Raw genomic sequence first — 8,306 nt, forward strand, 5'->3', positions numbered from 1 at the left:
ATGGATACACAAGACACCCTTAAAGTGTTTTAAGAAAATGTCTTACTGAAGCTTTTCCAGAATAATTTACTTACGTGTATTGTGTTTTATTGAATTGTGTTCCAGTCAATATTACCTGACGTGACTGGCAGATATAGATATATCCCCCATTCCCAATGGGAGCCTCCGTAAGAGACGCCATCATTTCAAATGTCAAAGAGGTAATTTAATTTCACCTACATTTTCTCTACCGGTATCGAGGGAGCGCGTGTCCCCACTCTAACAAAAGCTGTCCGTATAACATACCATACCAGGAAGACCACTCACTTCCGAATTTTCTTCATCCGATATTGGATAGAAAAAGATGCTTTATTATCATCACGATCGACAAAGCATATCTCAGAATGCCAGTGAGCGAACAGTCGGTATACTGTCTGAAAATTAGATCGTTGAAAGCAAAATTATAAGCATATTTTATTAACCTGTGCATTAACTTTAGGGTTACCATCTGCGTGGTTCACAAAACACTATTTTTTCTCTTCCATAGTCAGTTTAGTTCAAAAGCGGACCGATAAATTGCAAGCTGACAAACATGAAATACTCAATCAAAGGCTTATCATCACAAAAACATCTCGCCAACTCCTTGAGCATTTTGCAGAATATTTGCCCTAAATATAAAAGAGTTGTTTAACAAACTATCATTAAAATATTGAAACAGTTCACTATTTGTTACGAGGGAGGAGTGTAGAGAAAGAGACAGTCAGGCGTTTCAGAAGCACGTGTACGAGTGCCGACAAATTCATTTATTAACTTGTGCTGTACTGTCGTTGTCTTTTCTCGCCAACATGTGCGTGCGTGCGTGCGTGCGTGCGTGCGTGCGTGCGTGCGTGCGTGCGAGGGAGCTGTGGTAAACATAACCGTTGTTCATATGTACAAACTGACACGTGTGCAAATGACACAGTGGCTATCCAAATTGTAAGGATCTAATCTCGTAAGTACAAAAGCGGTGACTGCAATAAATGGAACTGTAAATAACTGTAATAACACCTTTCCTTTATTCGTTCGGTGAACTGAAAGTCAAAAACATCTTGAAAACAGCATATCCTCTTGATAGCATCGGAGTGAGTGAGTGAGTGAGTTTAATTTTGCGCAAATATTCTACTACCTAGCGGCCGTCTGTAAATAATCGAGTCTGGAACAGACTCTTACTAAAGTCAGTGAAAGAGTTCTCTTTTCACAGGATCAATGAAAGCATATTCTCTTCACATCACTGAAAGGCTTCTCTCTTCCTTGAAAACAAATCATAATCTAACTGATTCTCAAATGGACTTTAAAAAATGGCGTCGCCCTGTCGTGAACATCAGCCGATCTGAGAATAAATGCTGTTTAGGATTGTTTTCACCGATTTACAAAATCTAAACTACTGCCTACTGTCTATATGTCAAGTTAGTATGTAGTCAAGTCTCGTTAATCCGACATTGCTGCACAATGAATTGTCGTATTAAAGAGGATGTCGAACTAAAAGAACAACTAAACTCACATTTTTTTCACTCTTTTAACCATTGCACACGAAAGACTTATGGTTGATCTTAAGCGGAACACCAAATCCATTCTTTAAAAAATGTGGTTAATTAATACCGACCGATTAAATGCTGATCGTACTGCCATGGGTGAGACCACAACAGCCAAGGTGCCTGGACTTCAGAGGATATCCTGTCAAACTGTACAGAACAGGTTGAATGAGATTGGTCTCAGATCTAGGAAACCCGACGTCGGAGTTGTGCTACGTCGTTACCATCGCGCTCAGCGTCTCCATTACATAAAAATATCCACTTGGTTGTACATAGATTACCTTCTTCTAAACTGCTGTAAACTTTAATGCACTAAAGTTTATTTGTGGACGAGCTATACATGTTTGGAAATACAACATTTTGGCAACAGACATCTCGTCTATGCGTCTCTGGGTTTATAGTATATATCTTCATTTCTCCCTTCGCTTGGACATATGGGCGGTGGGGTAGCCTAGTGGTTAAAGCGTTCGCTCGTCACGCTGATTCCCCACATGGGTACAATGTTTGAAGCCCATTTTCTGGTGTCCCCCACCGTGATATTGCCTGAATATTGCGTAAACCTAAACTCACTCACTTACTCGCTATGAGTGAGTGAGTGAGTGAGTTGATATTTAACGTCACATCGGCAATATTGCAGCCATTTCGTGACGAGAACATACGTGACATAAACAAGACATATTTATGCATATCTTGAAGAACCTGTTGACGAAGGACAGTAAATCCTCTGGACTATCACATTTAGTATTAAAAATAGGGTGGAAACATAAAACAATAGTATCACTATATGGACAGTACAATATAAAACATCACCATGTAAGATAAGTGCGAATCAAGATCACCCGTCTATATATATAAAACTTTCAAGTGACAGCTCGTTTGTGGAGAAATAGATATTTTTAAAAAGTGAATTTCTCTAACACAAGTGTTTGTGTTTAGAATTCTGACCGCTGAGATTTAAGCAATATATATTTTTACGACACAACAGACTGTGAAAGACTTTATTTTCCTAAAACATAAGCAATAAACTGTGACATAACTGGTTTGCCTGCAGTACACGTTATTAAGTATCTTAACTTAAAATCCACTGGAACAACCGTTGGGTGAGTAAGTGAGTGAGTGAGTGAGTTAATATTTAACGTCACATCGGCAATATTTCAGCCATATCGTGACGAGAACATTCAACAATGAAAAAGAGCACATAAACATTGTAAAAACCCGTCAACGAAGGGCAGTAAAATAACTAGAATATCACGATTTCAATTAAAACTAGCATGGAAAGTTAAAACTAATAGCACTATTTAGACAATACAATATAAAAACAGACTATAGATCGCTAACAACGGAAGGTAGATCACCATACTAAGGACCATGGGGACTTACAGTACCTCTGCTACCTGCATGGGCCCTAACTGGAACACTCGCTATGACATATACCGATTTTAAAGAGAACGGTAACATTCATTTAATTTACTTTCCGTGGTTCTGGGCCTAGATTTTAGACGCTCTCATAGCGCTAAGGCAGTCGGAAGTTGATGTTAATGCATGACACTTACGACAATCTTAGCGCTAAGAAAGCTTCGAAAATCTAGGCCCAGGGGCACATATGCATCCGATGTAGCCTGAAGCAATCTCGCAGTGACAGACAGACAGACAGACTCAACAACCAACAGCGCATCACTGTGATCGGATTTCGCAGAACAGAGAGGGTTTTGTGACATTTGGAAACATGAATACACACTCTGTAATCCTAACCATAACTCAGCCAGTCTTGCTGCTAAGACCAGATATCTTTAACTGACAAGGAACAGGCTGGTTTTAGGCCAGGTCAAGATCGAAATAAGGTCTTCAGACGTGTCCACGGGTACAATTACAACCCATCTACCGTGAAGGATGAATGGTTCTTTACTCATTCATTTCTAATCAGTTCCTTGCTGCAGATGCTGCGGGAAGCAAGTCATCAATGTGTTTTAAATTAAACCTTCTTGTGTTTTTATTTGTTCACTTTCAGGAATTCATGAGTGACTTTTACACTCAGAAATATTCCAGCTACATGTCAACGGTCTGTACATAATCGAGTCTGAACCAGACAATCAAGTGATCAAGAGCAGGATCATCGATCTGCGCAATCGGGACCGATGACATGTGTCAACCAAGTCAACGAACCTAACCACTCAATCCCGTTAGTCGGCTCTTTCCAGAATCGCATTTTATGGCAAGCATGCGTTGCTGAAGGCATGTTCTAACCCGGACCTTCACGGGTCTCTAGTGATTCACGTCTCTAGTGATTGATGACGAGTTTTGACTTGCAGAAATATTCCATAAACGTTCCACAAATATTATCACAGCTCTCGATATGCTTGTGGTGATCAGCTAACACTACTGACAACTGTGGCAACTACATCACACTGACTTTTTTATCACCAATTGTTGATGATCTGTTGAATGTTGATGATCGGTTTCAACTCGATTTCAGTCAGATCGTTTTTACTGGATTAACATTTAGAACACGTTTACCTTTGCACAAAGTTGGATAAGTGAGAAAGACGATGAGTCAGTAACTAGATAGGCTCATATCTGTCTGTCTAATGGTTGATGGTTCGACGAAGGAATTGATGGATGTGAACACTTGCTGAATTGAATTAAAGTGTGCCACTTGTATATAGTACTGAATTTGAGTTAAGCACTCAGGATACGAAACAGGAGGAATTTACAGTTATATATTTAAAACAACTTTGAAAACCCTTTCCCAACTTCCGGTTTTGAGTACATTTGATACGTATATCTGTCACGTATATCTGTCACGTATATCTGTCACGTATATCTGTCAGACGTTCTCGTTATCAGCTGCGGGACAATAACAGATAAGTTTCTGCTTTATACAATGCTATAAAACGTTCTGGCTGGGATCCAAGGTACACACAATACTATATTTGTATAATGTGCTCAGACTCTGTCATCGGCTGTCTTCCGACACAGAAGCACCAATGTATTCTCTGTCAGCACCGGAGTATTACGATAATTCATGCCTGTCGTTATTAGACGTGAAAAGTTAATCTGATTAGGAAGGCAATGCCTTCAACGTCCCACTCACACCAGTGTTAAGATGTACAACAGAAAATAACAGCCTTGATATATTACTACTAATAATCTCAGTATGTTCATGTGTCACATCTGAGAAATGTTTACTGTTTAACGAAGGATAAGAGGTTGTCGGCAAAAGATACGACATTTTAGAGACTGTTATCCATAGTTTCCAGTTCAGAAATGTGCAACGTATCATGTTGCTTAAAACCTGACATTGTACAGAAATTGTTCCAACAATTTCTTTCTTCAGTCCATTTTGGTCCAAAAGCGTTTCCTCACTTTTAGATGTATGTTTTGACTAAACTGTGTTGATGTTTTGTAGCTGTGTTATATCTCCGTGAAGCACAATAAGAGTTACAGGGAACACGAAATAGACTTCCAAACCTTTAATGTGAGTGTTTCCTAGAATATTATAAATAAATCGGAAAGTGCATGCTGTCCTCATTCTTTGTCACGACTTCAGGGCCAAATCTATCACGTGAATCATAAAAGAACGCACAGAATCTCAATAAAGCCCATGAATTCTCTCCACACATATCTTTCTCCATAATTTCTCCCAACACGTCTTAATAAATATTCTTTCTGAATTTTTAAGATTCAGTCGGAAGATATCATTGCGAATACAAGAACGGTGATATTACGTATAACTCTATGGGGGTTGGTAGACCATAAATTTTATGCGTTACTTACTAAGTTTGTCTTCCGTCTCCCCAAGTACATTGAATTACTTGTAGGTTGATTTGTGGCCAGTCGGAAATCGATTTGGATGCGTTCGTAATCAACTTACAGGATGCAAGTCAACAGCCGTTCTTAATGTTTCTCCTTAAAATTCCCCAATCTTGTTTGTGGTTAAACACGGGTTGACAACATGTTGCGATTTATCTTCGCACTGCCATGAAAGCGTTGACAAACTAATTGGACTTCAAAGGCATTCAACTCGCAGCTGTTTGATTTTAATATGTGAAACAATGGAAAACATTCCCTTTTATATGCAATTCGCGTCAGATGCCGTTAAGAGATGCCTTTGAGAAAATTGGATAATGGCATTTCTGTTAGCAGGTGAGTAACAGTACAAGAGAGTGCGTGACTTCTATACTTCGGAACGTAATCAGGATACGTTGTAGAAGCAATTTAGAAAACATCGATAATCAGTTTATGAGAAGCAGAGCTTTCATTGTGTTACCGGTTTGTGTTCTTGACAAGGACCTTGCAGAGGAACATACATGTCAGATGCTAATTTTCTTTCAAACCCAAACAAGTGAGTTTACAAGCCAGTGTGAGATTCAATATCTTCTCCAGTTTACATAATCTGTGAATTATATAGGTTTATCATAAACATGGAATTATAGCACAGTGATGTACACACTGGATAGGTCGATGCCATGGTCTCTGATAATGACTGGTTTTCTCTTTATGTCACAATACCCAGCTCCCCGTCATCACTGCATCTTAAAGGAAACCCTCCTGTTCTGCCGATTTTGTGTAAATCGATTCTAACGTGATAATCAGATTAAAAGAAAAATGATTTGTTGTCCTTCTACAGTCTGTTTCAACACCCTCACAATCTATGCAATTTCATTTCCAATAACTCTCGACCATTCAAGCAGCGTGGTCTTTCAAATCGAGTGCAATGATCCCAATAGCTTCACCAAGACTACAGGCTGACAGCGAGATTAAGTTACTGCTTAAAGGGTCTCTTTGGACGTTTGAACCATTTTGATGGAATTCTATGGTTTGCATCGCCCCTGATAGTTCATAGGAACATGATGTGGAGATGCGAAATTTAGGATTCCCAATATATCCCAAACACGAGCACGAAAAAACAAATAAATCACTAACAATGCTGGAATCTTTTTCACGTTGGTCAGTTGTGTTGTATACGGTTATTCTTCATATGGTTTCATATCAGTTTAAACAATGACACAAGGACATCATAAATGGATCATGCAGAGGGCAAGAAAGATTTAGGTACTAGGTTACCTGACCGGCATCTGATTTTGTTCAGCAATAGCGCATTACTTTAACTTTTAAAACTTCGAGGTTGAGTCACAAACCAAATTAGAATACTATTTTGCAAGCAAAAACATCCATATCAAATTGCATTAGAATTGTATGATTATGTCGGTTTTTCTAGGAATACGTTGATAGATTGAGCTCTTAAATTATAGCTCATTAGCTCCTAATAAGTACCATCTCTTATCCATCCGGAATATTTTTAATATATTATTTTAACTCACAGTACGAATTTGGTAAAAGATGTTGAAGTCTGATGTGCATTGGGGACATGTCCAAATTCTACTACTGTCGGGCCTTATTTTACTCAATGCTACACAGAATATGTACGAGTATATTATCGTTTGATGTTTTTGTTGTAGTGTCTACTTCAGGACAGCCATGTCCAAATATTTCTACAGACCAAAAACTATGTGGCCAGGCTATATGATATTTTGTTATTATTATTCAATCTGCAATCTTGATCTTTATCACAACCGCAGAGTACATTGTTTTGTCAGCTACCTTGTTCCTCTTTGTCACTTCCATTAATTACTATATATGACATTTATGGCCTTTATTGGTCATCGCCCTTGGCTGTGTCTGTCATCACATCAACTGTAGAAGGAAGTGCTATTAGTTTCTCTATCTGTCCATTGTTGAATCTTTGCCTGTCTATTGTTGTTAAAAACTATATATATGTATGCTCACATCTGTACTGGACGTGAGAGGTGAGAAGTGAGTGTGGAGGCCGGCATTCCGACTGTCTTTGTGGGGACGACTGCGAGCAGGATTATGCCGCTCGCAGGAAAGGCTGAGCTGGAAGTCCGCTCACCTCATTCATGTATACTTGTTTGTCATGTCTTGTGAAACCAACTAAAGAAGTGCGAACTAAACTATGCCTTCGTCTACACCAGCGTATTCATTTGTCTTCGTCAACGTAATGTTCATCTACTACCGGACTAATTCCCCGATGACTACAGGCACCGCGTTGACACTTTGATGACCCCTGAGAGGATCTTTCTCTGAGGGACCGAGTCGGGACAGACAGTGCAAGGTAAATAAGAAGACAGAGTCATGAACATCCCCCGTACTACCTCCAGTTTCAGCCTAAGTCACACTTGTTGCCACGGAAACGCGAAAAATATTTTATTAAGAATATCCAAACTACCAAAAGACACTAATACACGACCAGATGTATCTATGTGTCAAGTTTGGTGAAGAAATCTTGAATGGTATTAAAGATCTGCTCTGGAAAAGATAAATGTGCACGGAGGAACGGGTGCATTTTAATAAAACACACACGCACGCACGCACGCACGCACGCACGCACGCACGCATACACACACACATACGAAACAAAAACAAAACAAAAAACAGAACCAGAAACAAAAAAAACGCGTCGCGGGGAATACCAAAAAGTACACTGTGGTCGATAGTTATAAGTTCACTCCGATCCTGTTGGGGGAGTTAAGTGTGAGATGTCTTACCGCGGCACACCCAAAGGCGGTCCCTGAAATGGACAACAACTCCCTCAGGAACACAGGTTACTTTGAATTTGGAATTTTAACACACAGAGCAAAGATATCGAAACAGACGTGTGAAAGGTTGGCTGGATAACATGGCACTGACCAGCAGAGTGTGACAAGTGACAGCACAAATGTGATATGTTCACTATAG

The sequence above is a fragment of the Haliotis asinina genome, chromosome 4, assembly GCF_037392515.1.
Source record: "Haliotis asinina isolate JCU_RB_2024 chromosome 4, JCU_Hal_asi_v2, whole genome shotgun sequence".
NCBI classification, from domain to species: domain Eukaryota; kingdom Metazoa; phylum Mollusca; class Gastropoda; order Lepetellida; family Haliotidae; genus Haliotis; species Haliotis asinina.